The 22698-nt window shown below is 36.5% G+C and overlaps 2 pseudogenes; one reads left to right on the top strand and one right to left on the bottom strand.

Moving 5' to 3' along the window:
• Positions 1-231: 231 nt before the first annotated feature.
• Positions 232-21012, bottom strand: LOC140505520 (palmitoyltransferase ZDHHC3-like; annotated as a pseudogene).
• Positions 21013-21023: 11 nt separating this feature from the next.
• Positions 21024-21840, top strand: LOC140505468 (BTB/POZ domain-containing adapter for CUL3-mediated RhoA degradation protein 2 pseudogene; annotated as a pseudogene).
• Positions 21841-22698: the final 858 nt, after the last annotated feature.

The following is a 22698-nucleotide window of genomic DNA, read 5'->3' as shown; positions in this document are numbered from 1 at the left end:
TTCTTCAATGTATTGTTGAATAACAAAGTAAACTTTATCAAAGGGTACAGTTATTATATGGTTTCTGTTTTAGTGGATATTCCAATCAAGAATGTTTTAGATCACTTACTAGTACTGCTTTCCCCTGCTTTGGCCATAGCAAGTGGGTAAAGCCGTGTTATAGAGAATGGATGGCCTTCTTCACTTTCTTATTTTTCCATCTTCTTTCTTCTTTTCTTCTTTCTTCCTTTTCTATTGTACTGTTACAATTTCATCAGTGCAGATAGAGTGTACCTGGGATGCCCACCATTACTGATGTGAAGATATGAACGTAGAAGTCTTTAAAACACAATAGGATAGGGAGGATCATTGTAGTGGATAGGACAAAGGAGCTGTCTTTCTTCCCAGTCTTCTTCAAAGCAAAACAGGAAATGAAATCCCTGCATGAGGACAATCAGGGAAATGAGCGTTATGTGCATTGCAAACAGTACAAAAACCTTCTCATTATTCTCTCCCACTCAGGAATAACAGTGATCCATTGAATATATCTCTTATAAACACTGCATCGATAGGCTATGTCAGGTTTGATGCTACAGCACGTTAGACACTTGTATAACACTTGCTCTGCCTTCTTCTTCATCTGTAAACTTGTAGTGAATTCTTTGGTGGCATTTTCTTTGGGCACAGCACTTGGATTTGTCAGCATAGCCCAGAAGGAGGAAGCCAGAGCCAAATAAGCAAGTATATTGAATACAATCCCATTGATTACACAATAAATATAATTTTTGATGGAATTAACACAACAAAGAAAACCACAAAATCTATGTAGAGGACCAGGAGCAAGATAAGGAGAGCAAATGCAATGCCACAGACTTAAAAAACAAACAAACACATGATTCCAAGAAAATGATGTCACTTCTCTGGGTGGAAATATTCAGGTTTTCTCTCAGGGTTCCTGAAACAGCGGACCAGTGTAAATGCCATAAGCTTTTGTGTTCATACTTGCATCTGGATTCTAGAGCACAGCATAGACACAGCTCACTGGGCTCCCAGGCAGATGTCACAAAATCACCTTTTAAAAAAAAAGAATTGAATTGCAAAAGAGAAGAGATACTAGTATACGAGATCATCTCAAGCCATCATAAATTAGTTCAAGTCTCTGATCCAGAAAAAAAATCTTGGATAAATTATTAAGTATATGTGTGTGTGAATAAGTAAACAACAGAATAGACATCCAAGGAACCCGAATGATCTCAGTAGGAAAGTGGTGCTAAATGACGCTCATTTCCTTTTTCAGTATAGTCACTAGACTGGTAAATTAAAGGACTACACTGGACAAATTGTCTCATTTTGGCTTTGTATCCCATCTTCTAACATAGTACCTTACACATACTAGGTGCTTAATAAGTGTGTGTTGAAACAAATTGCAATGAAGACAATTAGATAATCATATGAACAAAATAGAAAATATAAGCTAAATGATACTAGAATTAGGTAGATGAATAGCTATCTGAACAAATATGCCAAAAGGCTTTTGATTAATGCATAGATGTCAACTCAAATACAGAACAGTTGACTAGGTCCTGTCTTGTTCAACACTTTTATCAATGGATTTATTAAAGGCATAGAAAGTTTGCATATGAAATTTGTGGATGACACAAAACTGGGAGGAATAGCTAATAGGCTAGAGAACAGATTAAGGATTCATAAAGTTGTCAGTAGACTGCGACAAAAGCCCAATCTAACAAGCTGATAATTGATGGGAATATTAATAAATCATATGGTTATAATGCTCTAAGGTTTACAAAGAGCTTTTATCATGACAGCCATGAGGAATGAAGTATACAGATCAGGAAACTGAGGCTATGAAAGGTTAAATGATTTGCCAATAATCACATAATTCACAAATGATTCAAACCCATCTGGCTCTCTATCTACTATGCCAATCAAATGTATAAGTACAAACCATGGAACACCTTGCTGAACAACAGTTCATATGACAATGATTTAAAAGTTCCCAATTGACCACATTCTCAACTTAATCTTAACTCAAAGAGTTAACATTGTCACAGAGCTGCTAAAAAGAACTCACATCGACTTAGGTTGCATTAATAAAAAGTATAATGTTCAAATCAAGGAAAATTAGGGGATCAATAGTTCAGGCATTTATTTCCAGTTATGAACATTATATTTCAAGAATTATACTGGTAAACCAAAGAATATATGGAATGGAGAGGAATCCAGAAACCTCAGAACCACAGTAAAGGAAATTTAAAGGGCTGTTGATAGCACTTGTACTCCTTTACAGAAGAAGGCAAAGATGCAGCCATTAGTGCTGAGCTGGTGACAGGATAGAAATATCAGTAGGTATAGATTGGAAGTTCATTCAAATGCAGGACTCTCTGAATCCATTTTTTGCAATTATGAGGCAAGAATGTGGAAGGTTAGGCTGGCAGGTAACCTGTAACTCTGACCTAACTGTTGTCCAGGTCCCACTACAGACAACTAGCCCTATCAATGCTGATATGTCCAGGATTTAAAGGTTCACCTTTGCAGTATATTATGCCAGAGGAATGAAATAAACAGCAGGTTAAAAATAGTACCCCCACCCACCTATAAATGACTCAAAGAGAGGGGACAAGATCAGAAAAGGACCTGTGGACACTTATGTCCACCCCCATGCTGAGATGCTTTTCTTTTCTTTAAAATACTGACCTTCTGGGCTTCTAAAACTTGCTTGGAACCCAAGTGTCAGGAGGAAAGAGTTTAGTATGAGCCAAGCAACCTGTGGTGAACAGGTGACAGGTTGTCCCAGGAAGGAAGAAATCTCTCTGGAGGCTTAAGAGTTTTCAACCACCTCTTTGTGTAGTCTGCTTAGGGAAAAGAGGGGGCTGGAGGAGGGGAAAACACTTTCAAATGGAGAAGGTTGGGGGAAGAAGATGGAGCCTGAGCCTCTGACATAAGTCCATACTTTCATGGTGATACCTCCTTCTCCCTGGGGACTTTTTCTTACCTTCAAAGTTTTATCTTCCCTTACTTCTCAAATTTTCTTGCCTAGTAGTATGGGGAGGAAGAGAAGGGATTTATTAAAAAGCTAATTTCAAGAACTTGAGGGGTTGTCATGAGAAAGAATAATTAAATTTATTCTGTATGACCCCAAAGAGCAAATCCAGGAACAATGGGGAGAAGTTGCAAGGAGACAAATTTGGACTTTGTGACAAGGTAAAAAATTTCTAATGAGAGCTGCCTCAAAGTGGTATAGATTGCCTTCAGAGGTTATAGGCTCCCCTTCCCTGGAGTTCTTCAAGTAGAATCTAGGTGACTACTTGTCAGTTATGTTGTAATAGACATTCTTTTAGGATATGAATTGGACAAGGTGGCCACTGAAGTCCCTTCAATCTCTAAGATCTTGTAATTCTAGGATTTTTGGGGTGATCATGGAATGAGTTTGTTCAGGAAAGGACTGAGGAGCGTCTTCCCCTTCCCCCCACACACACACATACACACACCCCAAATATGTACGTATACTCTATGAGCCAATTATGGCACAAAAAATTCTTAGCTACAGCTCTGATAAACCATGTCATGGTAAAACTTGGTTAAAGAAAAGAGGCATGTTGAAGTGGGAGAAGAGAATACTTAAAGAGAAAATGAAAAATTGTATCAAAAAATTTAAAATATGATTTATGGAAAATGAGGTAGCTGTATTCTATGTAGTTCCAGATGATAGAACTAGGATAAATGGGTGACAGTCATAGAAAGATGGATTTTAACTCAGTAAAACATAGAACTTTGTAATTATTACAACTGTAAAAAATGAAACAAGCTACCTTACCAAAATGATGAGTTCCTATTAAGAATATTATGAATAGAATTCATGCACTAAGAAAGACATTGGTCTAGTTGACTTCCAGTATGTCTTCAAAGTTTCTATAAGCCTCTGAGTCTATATTTATTGAATGTTAGTCTCTGCAGCAAACACAGATGTACATGACCTCAAGGACCTTGCATTCTTGTCTTTTGTAAAAGGAATAATCACTCCTTATATTGCTTGTTCCATAATTCAGACTTTTATAGTTTTATTAGAATTAAATACATTTGACTTGTATGTATGATTAAAGTATGGAATTGATGTAACTTTTTTTGGTGTTACTAAACATCATTATTCCTATTAATTCTAGTAGATTTGTGTGTATATGTATGTATGCACATGTATGTGTGTGTGTGTGTGTGTGTGTGTGTGCAAGTGTGGAGTAGGATGAGCAAGTCTTTGGCTTTTTTGCATCTTGACAAAGTACTCCAGGAACTGAAGACTGATAAATTTGATTACATCTACACTAAAGATGAGCTGAGAGATGTAATCAAGTTATGCAATTTTTGGCTAGGATAAGAGATAGGAGAAGGATTATAGAAAACAGAGCACAGATACTTATCCAACTGAGAGAAGATTTCAGTCAGTCTGTCTAGAATAGCATGTACTGGTGAAAGAAATGTATGCCAAAAGTATCTGTAGTATTTAACTCATATATGGGATATCCCAACTCATGTTCTCAACCTCAAAGTCATCCCTTAACTAGTCAGTTGCCAAATCTCATCAATTATAACTCCTCATCCCTCCTATAGTCTTCTCTCCACTCATATGACCATCAACCTTTCACCTATACTATTGAAGTAACTTCCTAGTCTCCTTGCTCTGAGCTCTTCTTCAATCTATCTTCCAGATAGACCTGCCAAAAAACTCTTCCTAAAAGACAAGCTTAACTGTGTTCCTGATCTGCTCAAGAAACTTCAATGACTTTTTATTGTCTAAAGGAATAACTATTTTTCATCTGAAACCTTATTTACCCTTCCCACCTATACTCTCCACTATGCACTCCATTTTAGATAAGCTGGATTAACTGCTTTATCAAGTACAGGAATTGTGTTCAATTATTTCAGTCATGTCCTATTCTTTGTGACACCATTTGGGATTTTCTTGGCAAAGATACTGGAGTGGTTTGCCATTTTCTTTTCTACCTCATTTTATAGATGAGGAAACTGAGGCAAATAGGGTTATGTGACTTTCACAGCTAGTATCTGAGGCCAGATTTGAATTCAGGTCTAATTCCAAGCCTAGCATTTTACTTTGCTAACACTTTACTTTGTGTCTTTGCACAGACTATTTATCAGTTCCTGCTTAAAATGTTTTCCCTCTTCATCTCCATATTTTTAAATCTTTAGCTTCCTTCAAGGCTTGGAACCTCTTAAATGGAACCTCTCTTCTTTCCCCCAGTTACTAGTGTTCTCCACATATCCTGAAATTACTTTGCATTTACTTTTCACATATACTTTGCATACCATTATATTCCCTCATTAGAATGTGAGTTCCTTGAGGGACAAGACTACTTACTTTATTTTGTCCTTCCTTGCATGTTCATTGCGACTAGCATAGTGCCATACATCTACCAGGCCCTTAATTCATATTTGCCAAATTGAATTGAACATATACATTAAAATCAATCCAACAAGCCTTTATTAAGAGGTTTTTTTATATGTACCTTGTGATACAAATTTGGAATACCTAAATAACCAAAAGATCGGTTTGACCCTGGACAAGTCACTTAACCTCCCTGAACCTCCATTTCCTTGTGACTTGATGGACTCCAAAGTTCCTTTCAACTCCCAATCCATGGTGCTCTGCTCTGAAATTTCATGTAGGGAGAATTTGCAGTGTGGGAATTCCCACCTGTAACATCAGTGCCTACCAGTCCTTAATTTCAGGAGTCGATCCTATGGGCATTCCCTGAGGTACATAGGAATTGTGATTTACCCAAAGGCTTTTGATACTTACTAGCCTTGGGCCTTGGAGACACAAAGACAAAAAGTCCAAGCCAAAGCTATCCCTGCCCTCCAAGAGCTTACATACTACTAAGGATACAACATATAAAGAGATAAATTCCAGGTATTTTGAGAAGGAAGAGAGCAACCAGTTGCCTCTCTCAGGCTCTCTGTCCATCACTCTGTCTCTGTCTCTCTGCAGTTGTGCTTATCTGAAAACAGAATCTCTGAGGTTATGTAGGGTTTTTGTTTTGTTTTGTTGCAACAATGCTAGCTTAATATTTGAGCCCAATATAGTAAGAGAAAAGCGCAATCCTTATGTTCAACAGCAATAATACTGCCAAGGCTCATTTAGTGTTGCCAATTCTATAATACCTGTCAGGTTCCAAATGCAATAGAATAAACATAGACAGACCATCATGGAGAGAGTGTGCCAGTTTTTAATCATCCCTTTAATCACCTTCCACATCTGCCAGCTTTCTCTTCCTGAAAATGCTGCCACTTTTAGCATGACCCCAAGAGGCAGATGCAGTACACAAGATGTGTGGTGCTATGCCTTTCCAGTCTTTCCCTCCTGGCTTTCAATTTAATGATGCTACTGCCTGATTTGACTGAGATCAGCTGGGTGATTTTTTTCCCCTAATTCATTCAATATCACAACACCACAGGGGTACTGGAATCCTGAAGAGTTTTCTAGCAGTCCTTGAAATCAAAACAATGCTTTGAAGAAACATCTGAAAAGGACGCACAGTATTAGAAAAGGATGGATTCACAGGAGGTGAACAGACGTTCACAAAGCAATCAAGGGAAAGATAGCATATGAACAGAGAGAGAGAGAGGAAGAGCGAGAGAGAGAGACAGAGACAGAGAGAGAAATGAGATCTATCTCTCAAATGAAGCATATGCCTCATCCACTGATTTGATTTTGTTACTTAAAATAACAATTCTAATTACAAAGAAACTATGAAGGATGAAATATTGGGGAGAGTTTACAAACTGAGTAGTTTTGAAAAGTGCTTCTCCTTGGATTTAATTTAGTATAAACCTGCCTGAGTACCCTGAAATTCTGAGTTGAAATGATCAATCACTATTGATTTTTCACTTTCTTTCTGCCAACATTTGGTTATTTTCCTAGTCAAATGGCTTTGCCATTTGAGCCAAAGTCAATAAAGAATTTATTCATTCATTAGATTCTATAGAGCCAGAATGTTATACTGAAAAGTTACATTTAAAATTTTTCTATGGCAAATGTCAGACACTTTGTATGGAATTTTAATGTCCATGAAAAATTAACTTTGAGAAAATCATGAGGAAAAATGTGCATACAGAGAGAGATTGTTTCTTTCTTATGTCACTGTGTTAACATGGAAGACAAGTTGGCTTAATAGGATTTTTAAACAATTATTTTTGGTCCTCATATTTTTGGTTTGCTATGCCAGTGGAACATAAGTTTTGTCAGATTCTACCCAGTTGGAAAGGCTTTAAGCGTGAACCTAGGAATATTCTGAATGCTGAGAGAAAACCAGCCTCTCAAAGTATGGAGACATTCACCACCAGGTTATCTAACAGGTAATTATGGTGGTTAATGAAACAGGAACTGGTCCTCAATAGTTACTTTCCATTTCTGAAAATGAATCACTTGACTGTGATGGAATTAAAAAAGAAGAACAAAAGCTGTGATACAAAATATGGCTTGGGAGCAATAAATGGGGAGGGGGAGGAGCCTTAAAGATGACTCTACAACATGAATATTTTCTTCAAATGAACAGTTGGAAGGCACTACGCATTGTGAATATTGAAAAATATCATATACTCACAAGGGACAAAAGTGACTCTTAGGAAACAATTAGATGATGATTCGGTCATCGCAGAGTCAGCTGCTATGTGCAGTTAGATCATTAATGGGTTAAAGCAAGGGTCAAAATTAATGGAAAATTAGAAGAAAAAGATGAGAATACTCTGCATAATATTACAGCAGCTCCAATCCAATCCCCCTGATAAGTCACTGACTCCAAAAAAGGGGTGGGGAAACAGAAGGAGAAGAGGAATATAGATAAAAATAAGGGTGGTGACTCTATAATTATTTCTTAGAGAAGTTTAACTAATGCAAAACAGTCATCACAAAGAAGAGATTGAGTTATTAACCTCCTTCAGTCAGTCAACCCTCATTCTCTTTCTAGCTATTCCAAAGAAGATAAACATAAACTTAGAATACAAGCTTATTTGTGAAACACTATGAAGAAAGATAAGAGATGCTGAATAGTGTCACTTCATAAAAGAATGAAAATTTCCACACTTTTAATGATCCCAAGTTGCTTACTTCCACCAGCGTCTCTCTTTTTAATACCAATACTCTCCTGGCAGTTGCAGTAAACCATAGAACACCATGATCTCAGAAGACTAAAAACTGTGAGTGACCCAAAGAGCAATAAAAAGATACATGGAGAGGATAAGCAGGCTGCAGCATGTTAGCAACAATGACCAGTCAAGATATTGTCAAGGACTTATACCTCAGGAAAAAAAAAAAAAACAATCAAACACTAAGACTTAGCGACAAGAAATATGCAGCCTAAATGAAGGTTGTACCACTGCAGCTAAAATGAGTACTTTCTAAAGTAAATTACTTTCTAAAGCTAAAATATTAGAATAATTAAGAGCACCCCTAAGGTTGAATGCATCCTTTAATAGAATTTAGAAACATCTGGGCAAGAATCACACAGGGTTGTGTTGGATGTACTGTAATCAGAACCCATGGAAGCAATGCCCACATCAGCAAGATCCCAGATGAAGCCAAGTTTGAAAATACTGCAGAATAACACAGGTTAACTTTATTTATAGCAATTTTAACTACTACCACTTGCTTCTTAAAATTCAGAGCAACTTGATATTATGACATTTTACTTCTTTATTAATGCATGTTATAAATATAACATAGAAAGAATATAACAGAGTAAAGAATAAAACAGAAGTTACATGTTGTAGTAGATGGAGCTGTCTTTGAAGACTTGAAGATCTGAGTCCAGGTCCTGCCTCAGACACACTCGAGCTGTGTGATCCAAGGTAAGTCACTTAACCTTAGTATTTAAGGAAACTTTTTAGGATTACAAATTGCATAGAAGGTGCTAAACATGCCTTGGTAGAAGGTTACCTTCACCTGGTAGATCTTTATAACAATAAAATCATAGATATAATCTCTATCCCTAAAGGAATTTAATAATACATGAAACATACTTTAAAGATTTGTAGGTTATTCAAAATAGTATAACTTATGAAAAAAAGATAAGAAAGTTTGGTTCACACATAATAGACTGAGAAGTTCAAGTTTGCTAACAAAAGCATGTTGCCTAGACCCTATCCCTCCAGTGTGAGTCTACCAGTAACTTTTGATATATGCTGATCTAAGAAGGGTACAACCAACCTTTGTTTCCATAATAATTTCACAGTACTATCCCCACCCACCCAAATTAGAAATTGGTTCAAATTTTTATTTTAACAGATTCCATTTTTTTCCTGTTCCTTAAGGAATTTAGACAATATGAAGTCTCTTTCCTTAAGTATTCCAAATCTATGCACATCTTTCATGAATAAATCAGCTTTAATTAAAATCTGAAAAATAGTAATGAATAAACTGGTTATTGGAAAACTGCTAGAGAAACATGTCATCCTTCAGTAAAGAAGTGGAGATTATCAGTGTGGAATATTGGCTAAGTTGACTGGCTTTGTTTGAATGTTTTTCTTCCCAGGAAAGATTCAATGGGATGGAGTGGGGGAAGAAATGACTGTGGTGTTGTTTTTAAGGCAACAAAAAAGAAGGGAAGGGAGGGGGAGAAAGGTAGAGGAAAAGGAAGAAGGAAAAAGGAGCAAGAGAGGAGAGGACTGACATAAAATAATAGGAGTCTATGGGTCAACATCTGTTGTAGAGGATGAAAATGTAAGCAAATTTAATGAAAAATTTGGAAGGAACCTCCAAATAAAAGAAAAATATACTTTAATATTTACTGACTTCAGTGCAAAGGCAAACATAGGCAAGGACAACAAAAGATACTTTGGAAGATATGGCTCAAAAGTAAAGAATTAGAGAGGCCAGCAATCTATAGCCTGCACAGAAGACTCATACCAGTACATTATTAACTCTCTGAGTAAAGAATGAGAAAGCATAGTAAAGTTATGAAAACTTAAATTGACTCTACCTTAATCAACAAGAAATTACTTGTAATTGATAGAAGAATCATTCCCAAATCAGCTAACTTTGTGCAGTCAGATCAAGAAAGAATAAAACTAAGAAAAAAGCACATGGAGTCTAATTAAAATTCCAGTTTAGACAAGTTTTTTAACACCAAAGGAAAGAAAAATGGATAGAAGGAAGGGCACTGATAATGATCATTACAATTTTATACTGAAATTTAAGTTCCATTATAAGTCAAGGGCCATAATAGGACTGGGGGGAGGGGGACACAGCAAAGTAAAATAAAACCAGTACAAAACAAATAAACCATTCACTTTAGTGGGCAAACACTTGATCTTCTTACCAAGTAGAATGGAACACACTGAAATCTAAACTCATTTGTGCAATCTTACAGAAAAAGATTGTGAAAGTTTATGGAAAATATCACTTCATAAGGCAGTAAGAAGCATTGGAAATAAAAATAAGCTTAGAGAAAGTTTCAAAAGAGACCCACTTAAGTAAAGTCAAGCTAAGCATATTTTAGGATACAATAGGAAAGACAACAAACAAAAGAAAGATACAAAAGATCTTCAAAGATTTTTATGTCAAAATCTTTTAATCATCAAGAGTAGTAGTGGTGGTACCACATTTATACCCTACTACATCACAATCCTAGATGTACTTTTAAAGGAAGTAGAAATGGTTCTTAAGAAAACAAAGATGGTAAAAGAATCTAGCCTTGACTAAACATATGCAGAAGAGATTCATACTGAAGGGGACACCATTTTGAGGGAACTGGGGGAATGATTCTCAAGATAACTGAATAAAAGGAAATATATGTATATGTATATATGTATATGTGAATATACATACATACACACATATACATACATACATATATATATATATATATATATATATATATGGCTTTTGATGAAAGCATTAGGAGGGAACAGGAAGGGTTTCATAAAAAATATTCCATATTAGATCACATCCCATCATAAAATTATCTAACAATCTAAAGAATACAAAATCTGACTATATCTGTTGATCCTTAAAAAGCATTTTATTTCATTCATAGTAGTAAAGTGCTGTTTTCAACACTTTCCTCCAACAGGAAGGTTTCCACCCACATGTCAAAATTATACAAGATACCTTGAAAAATGTAACAACAGAGATAACCTTATTCAATCCTATTAAGACCATTGGTATCAAATGAGCTATAAAACGGAGATTTGTGCTTGCTAACAATTTTTGCCACAGTCATGAAGTAGATACGATTTGGAGTCTAATTCAAAGAAGAATTCCTACTAGATGGTAAGACCTTCCAGATGCTATTATTTGCAGATGGTATCATGTTATCTTTATCAAGCTCCCTGACCCTTATAAATGAGATCCATAATCAGTCATAAGAGTTTGGTCTACTTAACCACTTAGGAAAATCAAGTGGCTAAAGAATGCTTATTGTCTTGATGGCAATTTAACTGCATGGAAAACAAGAATACACATATGCATGGGTGTATGTAAGCATGTACATATGTAGACAGAAGAGAGAGAATATATATTCATTTATTTATATTAGATAGACACTGCAACTTTACAGACCATGTATATATCTATATGTCTGTATATCTATATATGGATATGGATATGGATATGGATGTATATATACATATACATTCATTCATTTAGTTATGTTTGATAGATTATAAAGAGACAATGAGTTGGACATAGAAATGAACAAGAAAAGTGTTGGATTACTTTTGAGAAAGTGAAAAGTTTTTTTAATGCTTCTCCCTGAAGCAAGGCCCATTTCTTTATTAGATATTTTTTCTAATAATATGGTTCCAAGTCATAGATCACTCCAGTTTCTTTAGAAAAAAAAATGGAAGCTGTCATCCAAAGAGCAATGAAAAGGTTCATTGTGGGTATGAACAGGCTAGATAAAGCAAGCATATAATAAAAGAAGAATTTTGCCAAAACAACAGCACAAATGATGTCATCAAAACAATATAGCATCACTATGACAGCACTTTTGGGGAAGATGTGAGAAAATTGGAGCACTAATGCATTGTTGGTGGAGTTGTGAACTGATCCAACCATCCTGGACAGCAGTTTAGAACTGTGCCCAAAGGGCTATAAAACTGTATATATCCTTTGATCCAGCAATACCACTACTAGGTCTGTATCTCAAAGAGATCATTAAAAAATGGAAAAGGACCCACATGTACAAAAATATTTATAGCTGCTCCTTTTGCCAAAGAATTGGACATTGAGAGGATACCCATCAATGGGGGAACGGTTGAACAAATTGTGGTATATAAATTTAATGAAATACTAACTGTTCTATTAAAAAAAATGGTGAGCAGGAAGATTTCAGAAAAAGTTGGAAAACGTACGTGAACTGATGTTGAGTGAAGTGAGCAGAACCGAGAGAATGTTGTACACAATAACAACAACATTATGCAGTGATCAAGTATAATAGACTTATCTCTTCTCACCAATACAATGATCCAAGACAGTTCCAAAAAACTCATGATGGAAAATAGCAACCACAACTAGAGAAAGAACTATGGAGTCTGAAGGAAGAGTGAAGCATATTATTTCACTTTTTAAAAAAGATTTTGTTTTTTGTCTCTCATGATTTTTTCCCTTTTGTTCTGATTCTTCTTTCATAACATGACTAATGTGGAAACATATTTATGACTGTACATGTCTAAGCTATGTCAGATTGCTTACTGCCTTGAGGAGGGGGAAGGAAAGGAAGGGAGAAAAATTTGGAATTCAAAATCTTACAAAATGAATGTTGAAAGCTATCTTTATATGTAATGTGGGGGGAAATAAAATACTATTGAAAAATAAAACAACATAGCATCAAAGAGCAAGATGGCCTGATTGTATGATGAGAACAAGGTATTTCCTCCATGCTTCATTTCCTCATAAAGTCAAGAGGATTTGAGGCAGGCCTCAAGGACCCTCTTTGAATACATCTCTCTGGTGAACCCATGCAAGGACACAGAGATAAAAATCATAGAGAATGGAGAGTTCAAACAACTTGAGATCTGTGTATCTGAAAGCTAGCCACATCAATGAGATCCCAGAGAAACCAGAATACTGAAGTATAATGTCACAAGTTCCTTTGGCCCAAGTTCATATAAGGATCTATATTGCTAAAGAATATTGGAGCTAATCCTTCATGTTATCACAAAAACATCACCTATTTTATTAGGTCCAATATATAAGTTTTTTAAAAATCCTGTTTCTGAGTTATCTGACTTCATTTCTACTTCCCAAATTTGTTTTAGCAATGTTTTCTTATATTTATACAAAATAGTTCTTTTTTGATGCTTCTTCTATGAATAATAAGCCTATAGATGAATTCTTCTTTCTATTTATATCAGATTGCCAGTGTCTGGTAATTCTATCAGTTGGAATTCCTTGGTTTGTTATTATGACTCTATCCCAATGCATTTCGTAAGAATTTTTTTTCTAAATTTAGATTAGAATCATAGTATGTTGTCAATCACTCATTAACACACCCTTGAAATTAAATTTTAGCGTGATTTTTACCACCTGACAGACCAGTTACTAAGTACTGCCAACTCTTCATCCACAACATTTCTCATACAACTACTATCTATTCATATCTGCCGCACATGCCACGTCTTCATTACTAATTTGATGGATTATTTGAATAATCTTCTATTTGGTTTTCTTGCCTCACAACTGTCCCTTCTGTAATCCTTCCTTCATATATCCTCAAAAATAATATTCCTAAGGGACAAATCCAAACATATCATCTCCCAACCCCCTACTCAAAGCCTTGTGTGGTTCCCTTTTGCCTCTGAGATAAAATGCACACTCCTTTAGTTGGCATTTAAGACCCTCCACAGACTGGCTCCAACCTACTTCTCCTGCCTTATTTATATCACTTGAATTCTTAAATCTATGTTCTAGCCAAACTGTAGTTAAAAGTATTCCAGAACTTGACTTGTCATCACCCACTTCCAAGTAATAATTTAGACCTGGAATGTTCAAATTCCTTCATCTTCATCCTCATCCTCCTCCTAAAAGAAGCCTGATTACCATCACCCCACAAAGACACAAACAGCTTTTAATATTTACTCCTTCCTCAAATGTTCTGATCATTTCTTTCTTCATATCATTCCACACACTATACTGTCTTCATTTGTACATATGTTATACCTCATCCCATCACACTCAATGAAAAGTAAGGGCAGGAACCATTTCATCTTTATCTTAATATTACCAATACTTAGCACAGTGCTTTGAAAACAATAAATGTATAATAAATATTCATGGAATTTAATTAGATCAAATGTATACCTATTTTTGGAGACCGGTGTAAACCTTCAAAATAATTTTGTAAACTCTCCTTCATTTCACAGCCATCTAGAATGGAGCTTTGTAAATGCCTTTTGCCTAACACATATGTTAATTCAAGGAATAGATCACTGGATCAAGAGAGAGGAAAATCTGAGTTCAAATCCAGTGGCAGACATTTACTAGTTGTGTGACCCTTGCAAATCATTTAACCTCTTTCTGTCTCAGTTTCTTCATTTGTAAAATGGGCGTAATAATAGAGTTTGCCTCCCAGAGTTTTTTGTGAGGCTGGAATGAGATTATATTTGTAAAGGACTTCACAAACTTTAAAGAAAGAGGTATATATAAATGCTATTCTTGTTATTATAACTGTTGTTGCTATTTAAAACTTGGTTAAATAGTGTAAACTATAGAAAGAAAAGGAAGAAATAAACTATAGCCTTAATTTTCTTACTTGATCAACAATTACAAACCAAGTACATATTTTCAGATTCATATATCATGTCCCATTCTTCCTGGTATATCTTTTAAAAACAATTCTTTAGGGTATATTTTTGTCCTATTTTATACCAAGCAATTTATTTCTATATTAAGACTGACATTTTGAATCATGAAATTATAAGATATTTTTACCAGATGAAAAAAAATTAAATGATTGACTATCTCAACATTTTCATTTCATAAATACAAAATGCAGATTTTACTGATAGATTCAACAGTGCTTTTTGTGACTCTAAATGGTATTTTCTTTCTGCTTTTTCAAAACAGGCAAAAAAAAATTAAGTAAGGGCTTGTGTGACACACAAGTGAACACAATTAAGGAAACCCTTATTGTTGTCTACTGAATAGACTTGTCACATTACTATTCACAGCTTTGTCTAGTGACAGTGGAATATCAAAAAAGATACTGAATAGTATAGCAAAAATCTATTGTGCCACTGAGATCTAATCTTTGTCTGAATGTAATTGCCTTATTAAAAGATTTGCAAGCTTATTCTTTCTGTGATTCTAAAATAAACCAAAAAAATATATACATTTACCAACCCCATGCTGAAAATTGCAACTGTAGCCCCCATGATACGACAACAGCATGTAAGTCAAACTGAAAATTAAAACCCCAGCCCTCTGGATCTCTAGCAGTGGCATAGATGCTTCCAGTCCTACAATTATCCCTGATGGTATGAATGGCATTTGGAAGATTTTTTCCCCATGAATTTAGCTTGGAGTGCCTGAGGAACTGCTTATGTAAATATTAATATCCCATTTAGATTGTAATTTGTGTTCTGTGGTATCACATCCAATGTCTGCTTCTTAGTACCTGTTCATTATAGCTAACAGATTCCAGATCAGCTCTTTTGTCTTTTCTTTTCCCCCAACCACCTAGCTCCAAGGCTTCCTACAGGGAGAACAGTTCCACAACTCAGTGGAAGCAAAACTATAATTGCCCAACACTAGTGCCAATGCCCATTACAAATTGTCAGCTTTAGTAAACAGAATAAGTGGATGAAAGATTTCTTTTCGCCCTTCAGTCATTGTCTTCTTTGCGTATTGTAATTGCTTGCTTTTTTTTTTCTTTTTATCATACCAAAGGCATGAGTTTTCTGGTCCTAGAACCAAAACATTGCAGTGATGTCATTATTGTTTTTAGGGAAGGGGTAGGTTTTGTATGTGTGAATGTGTGTGTGTGTGTGTGTGTGTGTGTGTGTATGTGTTAACTTATGGGTAAGGCAGAGATATACTATAAGCTTTTTTCTCCATAGCAGTGTTCATTCACCTCCATCCTAGCCTTAAGACACTATACATTTCAAAGGAAGTTGCAAAAAACAATTTCATTGTTCACATTTCTAGGTGTCCTTTAGGAAACAGTAACCATGTTAACCTGCTCCCTTCCTTGGAGATTATGAGTTTTTAACAACACATGAATCAGAGGAATTCCTCCTTTCCAGAATTCATCTTCATGTAATTACATGCATAATAATTTTATTTTCTCCTAAGAAGATTGTAGTAAATTAGATATAACTTGTCTTATAGTATACCCTTTGCAATTAAATCATACAAATATAATTCAGTCACTTTAAGTATAAAGTGATAACCAGAAATTTGCCTGAGCTGTGGGTTTAAAATTAAGTCTGAACAGAGTCCTATGATTTACATTATAATAATCACTGAGAAGCACAAATGGACACTAACAATGGCCTCTGGGCTCACAATCAAAAATCCTGCTATTCTTTTGCACAACATTTAAACAAGATGGAACTTATTTACTCAAAGTGTTAACAAATATATTAAGAATGAAAATCTGATTATTTTTTCTTTACATGAGAGAAATATCACAAACAAGATAATTCCTTTTACAAAATTCAAATTTCATAGTTTAATTTGCTGACAGTGGAATATAGGTAAGCAAAACAAGTCAACATATTGTCTATATCTGAAAATGTATACCTCATTCCAAAATGATCCACCTATCTTCTAGGAGCTAAGACAGAAGCTTTACGGTCATTCCTGTAAAGTCATTGCTGGTCATTGCATGGATCAGAGTTCTGATGTATTTATGATGTTTTTCTTTACATTATTATAAACAACATATAAATTGCTCTGGTTCTACTTATTTTATTTTGCATCAGTTCATACCAACTTTCTCTGAATTCTTCATATTCATAATTTCTTATGATGCAATAGTATGCCATTACGCTCCATAATTTATTCAACAATTCCCTAATTAATGGGAATTTACTTTCCTTCCCTCTCTTTACTAATATAAAAAGTGTTACTATAATTGTGAGTGTGTGAGTGTGTGTGTGATTTTTCCCTTGGTCTTGGATTTCCCTTGAGTCTATATCTAGCAAAAGTTTCATTGAGTCAAAAGATATGTTCATGTTAATAACTATTTTAGTATAATTCTAAATTGTTTTTTTAGAATATTAGTTCAAATTCACAGATTCACTAACAGTGCATTAGTATGTCTTTATACATAAATACATACATACATATATATATATATATATATATATATATATATTCCTCTAGTATTTGCCATTTTCACCTTTGCAAATTTTCTTTACTTATATAAAGCATCAGTCTCTGTTAGATACAAAAATCCAGTTTTCTTCCACTGGCTACTTATTCATATCCAAACCTAGATACAAAAGAACTAAAATAAACATAGGAAGATAGAGTTGTCATGGTGGTGGTGATTGTTATCTTTTAAACAGCTCCACTATTAGAAGCTGGGAAATGATTGAAAACCAGAAGTGATCCACTCCATGAAACTGGGCTTATTGCACTCAAATACTTAAATGGATCTATGATTTCATTGACCCCAAGAGTTCCCTCAACAATGCAGATTACAGCCCATCCATGACCATCTACCTTGAGCAACTCTTCTTCTAAAAGTTCATCATGGGGTAAATCCAACCCAACATGCTAAAGGCCTCCTTCACTTTCTCCCTACATCATGAGGATATGAGTAGACATTCTAGTCATCTGCCTGTCATCCTCTGATCCTGACACATGATCAGCTTCCTTTCTCCTTCTGTCCATTCTCTTTTTCTCATATAATTCTTTGGTGACATCCTTCACTCCTGTTCTTTGTGTGTCCTCATCAGTGCTATGTTGCATTCTGATGATACCCATTGCATATACCTTTCCATGGCTGTCTGTGTATTTAACAAACATTTGATAAGAAAATGTTCTTAAACTGGGATCCATGAGTATTTTTTCTTTTACATATTTTGACAGTTGTGTTTCAACTTACAAACAATATTCTGAAAAAAAGTTCCATAGAACCCCTTCTCTATAGGTTGTCCACTCAGATGCATGTTGAAATCTAAGAAATAGACATCTTGCATCCATGTGATCTCTTCATACAGATAGGTCAAATAGACCAGACTCTTTTAAGTGACTAAAATCTCTTCCAAGGGGCTTTGCACTATATTGGGTCTGAACACAATCAACACAATTTCCTTCACAAACTGGAGCATCTGGATAACCTCACTCTCTATAACAAATTTTCCCTGACTCTAAGTTTTGCTTTCTCCATCACAATGGTAAACACCTTTGGGGAACACATATACATCACCCTATTTTCAGTTTTACCTGATGCTTATTATCAGAGAATCATTTAACAAGGGAATTTTGTGATTAAATCTTCTCAAAAAAATCTTGAATTATCTTGACATATGGATGAGAGACACCTTGCTTTGAAAGAACTTGTCAGGCAGTGTTTTATTCTGCAGTCTTAAAGAAAGTCAGTAGAATGAATTGGCAGTCAAATATCCTATTGTAATTTGAGCCTGAATGAACAGAAGTACCAAAACCAAAACAAGAGAGATGATATAATCACTATAGTCTGCCCTGTTCAGGACACATCAAGAATATGGTGTTTAATTCTGAATGTCAGTTTTATGAAGGACATTGAAAAGCCAAAGTGTATTGAAAGGAGGAGAACTAGAGAAGCAGGAGGCCCTGAAATTATGCCATAGAAGGCTAAGCTGAAGTAACTGAGGATGTTTAGCCAAGATTCAGGAAAGCTTAAGGGAAATGTGATTTCTCTTGTCATATGGAAAAGAGATAGGATTTGTTCTGCTTGGCACCAAAAAGTAGAACTACAATTAATGTGTGAAAGTTATAAGGAGGAAGATTTTGGCTCAATAAAAAGTCATAATTTCCTAATATTTAGAGGGTTTCCAAAGTGGAACAAACTACCTTAGGATGGAAAAAGTTCCTTGTCATTGCAGGAATTCAAGCAAAGGCTGGATTCATGTTTCAGGCATAGGTTGCACTAAATGACACTTCCAATTCTTAGTTTGTATAATTCCATAAGTCAGAAGGCTTCAATTTGATTTCCAACTCTGTATCACCTACAAAACAATAGAATGGTAACCAGACAGTTCTAATATTTCATGATTTCCACATAAATGAAAGTCTTTAGTTGTCAGTCATCTAAATAAAGGTATGCTACTTTTTCTGGTCTTTCTCTAGTGAAAACATCTTTCAATGTCTCATTATGGTGCGGAAATGACTCCAAGTTCTTGAAGACTCCAAGTTCTATCTACTATAGATGCTATAGTAGCATCTATAAGTCCTTCCCTGACGAAAAAACTTGAGTATGGGTCCAGTGACAGCAAACAGAAATGTGTAGCATCCAAACATCCACCTATACAGGTTCAGAGAGGCTAATCACCAGGTTGACTTGATGAATTTTTCAGTCACAGAAACTCTCCATGATGGGCAACTAAGTCACAGCAGGGTTACAACCTACAATGTGTGAAAGTAGTACCTAAGTACAAATAAAATCATAGAGCCTTGAAATATTAAGGAATTGGATAATAATAACAAATCAATTCAGCACTGTTATCATAGGGAAATATTTTTTAAATTGTACTTGCAAGAATCATACCCTTGAAATGTCTTTTATTGAGATGATCCCTGATACTAGACTTAGATACCCTTAAGGCAAGAAAGTGTCTTTCACATGCAACCCATGTACAAAACAATGTCAAAAATCAATTTAAAGCCAGGTAAATATTGTCATAAGAGCTACTCTGAAGTTTGCAACGTTTTAGATAGACAGATCACACACTGAACAAATAAGTATTACATACATTGCTTTTCATTTCAGCCTCTTCAAAATCACGCTGACCTCTTTCTTCAGAGGCAATCGCCTTTATAGCTTCCTACTCCTTCAATAGAGATTGTTTCATCTCTCCTATTTCTGAAACAAAATCTTTTAGCTTATCTTTGAGATCCTGAATCCCCATTGTTTTCTCAACACAACACTTTGTTTCTTGTGTGAAAAGAGAATTTTTTTAAAGCAAAATCTGTTATATTATAGTTTAGGTAAGAGTTTTCTTGAGCAAGATCTGAATGCATTTTAAATTCATCACTGAGGTACTGGAAAATCATTCATTGTCTGATTATGGAACTCTATTATGAATTTTTTCTTTTACTTTCAAAAGTGGTAACATACCTCTTCATTTCATTTATTCTCTTTAAATGTAGGCACTTTGGTCAGGGAACTTGCTAATTAAATATCAAAGTTCTTCAAAATGAGTACTACATTTTCCATGAAATGAAGACCTATAGTTCCTCCAGAATACCTCCAAAATTCCTTAACTCTCTAGGCAACGTTTCAGTTACCTTTTCTGAAAAACCCATCACTTATCTGGAGGAACTTATTAAAAGACCTATTTTTGTACACATTTGCAAAACAGCAGTAAATAGAATTTCTAAACCATATAATGACCATTTAAGTGTCCTATGCTTTGAAATCTAATTTTTTTTTTTAGAATGAGGAAATATTCTATTCAAAGCCATTATTGTCACAAATAAATGGAGACCCCTTTAAAACACCCAAATATTCTCTAAGTTGCTCTTTAAGACACTTTCTCTCACTTAATCAGGGACAATGTGCAGTATCATACTGTGTGTGTGTGTGTGTGCACGTGTGTGTGTATGTGTGTGTGTGACTTTGTAAAGATTTCTTAAAAATGTAGCATGTGTGTGGGTTGGAGTCAGGGTTGGGGTGCTCTGCTTGGCTGGGGCTGCAGGAGCTGGGGCTGGGGTCTGAGCTGGAGAGAGCCCTAGAGAGTCACCCCAGGAACAAAGTCCTGAGATTATGAGGCTTTGGCCTCCGCCAACTGCTTGCCCGTGACTTTCTCCACCACAGTGAAACCCTCTAGACCCACCTCCTGCCGTGTGGTCATCAACCTGCAGTATGAGATGTCCCAAGACACCTGCCTGGCTGACCTGTGCCCAGCCTCAGGGTCTAAGCCCAAGCCAGGGGACTTTCAGGGGTGGTGGGATGGGCAACAAATACATCCAGCTCAGTGTTGGAGGGTCCCTGTACTACACCACGGTGTGGGTGCTCACTCGGCATGACACCATGCTAAAGGTCATGTTCAGCAGGAGCATGGAGGTGCTGACAGACAAGGAGGGCTGGATCCTCATGGACCCATGCAACAAGCACTTTGGCACCATTTTGAATTACCTCCGAGATGATACCATCACCCTTCCCCAAAACCCACAAGAGATCGAGGAGCTGATGGTGGAAGCCAAATCCTACCTCACCCAGGTCCTGGTGGACATGGGTCAGAAGCCTGTGTGCAACATCCCCATCATCCCATCCCCAAAGAAGGAGGAGCGACTCATCCAAGTCCCCACCAAGCCTGTGCTAAAGCTGCTCTACAACCAGAGCAACCACAAATAATCCTGTACCAGCAACTCTGACCACCACTTGCTTAAGTACATTGAGCCATTGGACCAACTCTCTCTAGGCTTTGATGGCCGCGTACTCCTCATTAAGGACATCATCGGAGATGAAATCTGCTGTTGGTCCTTCTATGGCCTAGACTGGAAATTGGCTGAGGTGTGCTGTACCTCATTGCCTACGCCACTGAGAAGAAGCAGACGAAGGTGGCTTTCCAGAGGCCCACGACTATGAGGAAATACTGAATGTCCTGGTCTATCAGACACCCTGAGTCCCTGACAACTCTTTGTTGGAGGCCAGGCTTGTCCTGGCCTCTGAAGTATGAGAGCAAGTCCTCCGAATCCATGTCAAGAGCTACAGCACGTAGGACAATCAGCAACTCAGCCATCAGCCCACCCATCAGGACAGACGTCGCCTCAAGACACTGGGACCCAGACAGGCTCCCCTTCTCCCTGGTGCACTTGTTGGGAGAGCATAGGCCTTGATCTTCAGGGGTGGGACAGGGCCCCCAGAGAGGCTAAAGGGGGCAGCAGGGGAAGGATCTTTGTCCTGCTTCCCTACTCCACCCAAGGGAACTGAGCTTTGCCCACCTAATGGCCTAGTTGGCCCTGTTCTGCAGCTGCCTGACTTCCTGCCTTGATAATCCTCGGGCATTGTTCTACAGGTCACAACCTTGTAGCCTGGGGATTAACCTCTCCAAGTTCTCATTAAGGAGACGCTGAAGCCTTAGGCCTTGGTTGTTCCTTATACGGTTTGATGGATCTTGCCCTTCACTAAAGTGTGGGGGTGGGGCACTGCTTCACCGTCTGTTTCTGGGGTCAAGTGAGGGTTGAGAATTCAGTTCTAGGGATGAAGAGTTCCTGGGCAATCCCATAGGTGATTTCCAATCACTGGTGATAAGCAGCAGCTCTTTGTATAAGACATTTTAAATTCCGTGACTGAGTGGCCCCTTCAGAGAGGAGAAGCAGGAAGGAGATCCTGGCTCACCTTGGTTCTCTTGGGTCATCAATGCAGCTTCTTCAGAGTCAGCCCTGATCCACCAAATTCTCACCATAGAAATGAGGTTAATGTTCCCATATTTTCCTTCTTTGCAAACCCTATCTTGCCCCTTCTCCAAGTATCCAGGCCATGAGAGGAAAAGTAAGGAAAGGTCCAACAGGTCCCATTTTGCATGAAATGAGCA

The sequence above is a fragment of the Notamacropus eugenii genome, chromosome 1, assembly GCF_028372415.1.
Source record: "Notamacropus eugenii isolate mMacEug1 chromosome 1, mMacEug1.pri_v2, whole genome shotgun sequence".
Classification (NCBI taxonomy): Eukaryota; Metazoa; Chordata; class Mammalia; order Diprotodontia; family Macropodidae; genus Notamacropus; species Notamacropus eugenii.
Note: the sequence above shows the minus strand (reverse complement) of the source record. Positions and strands in the feature narration are given on the sequence as shown.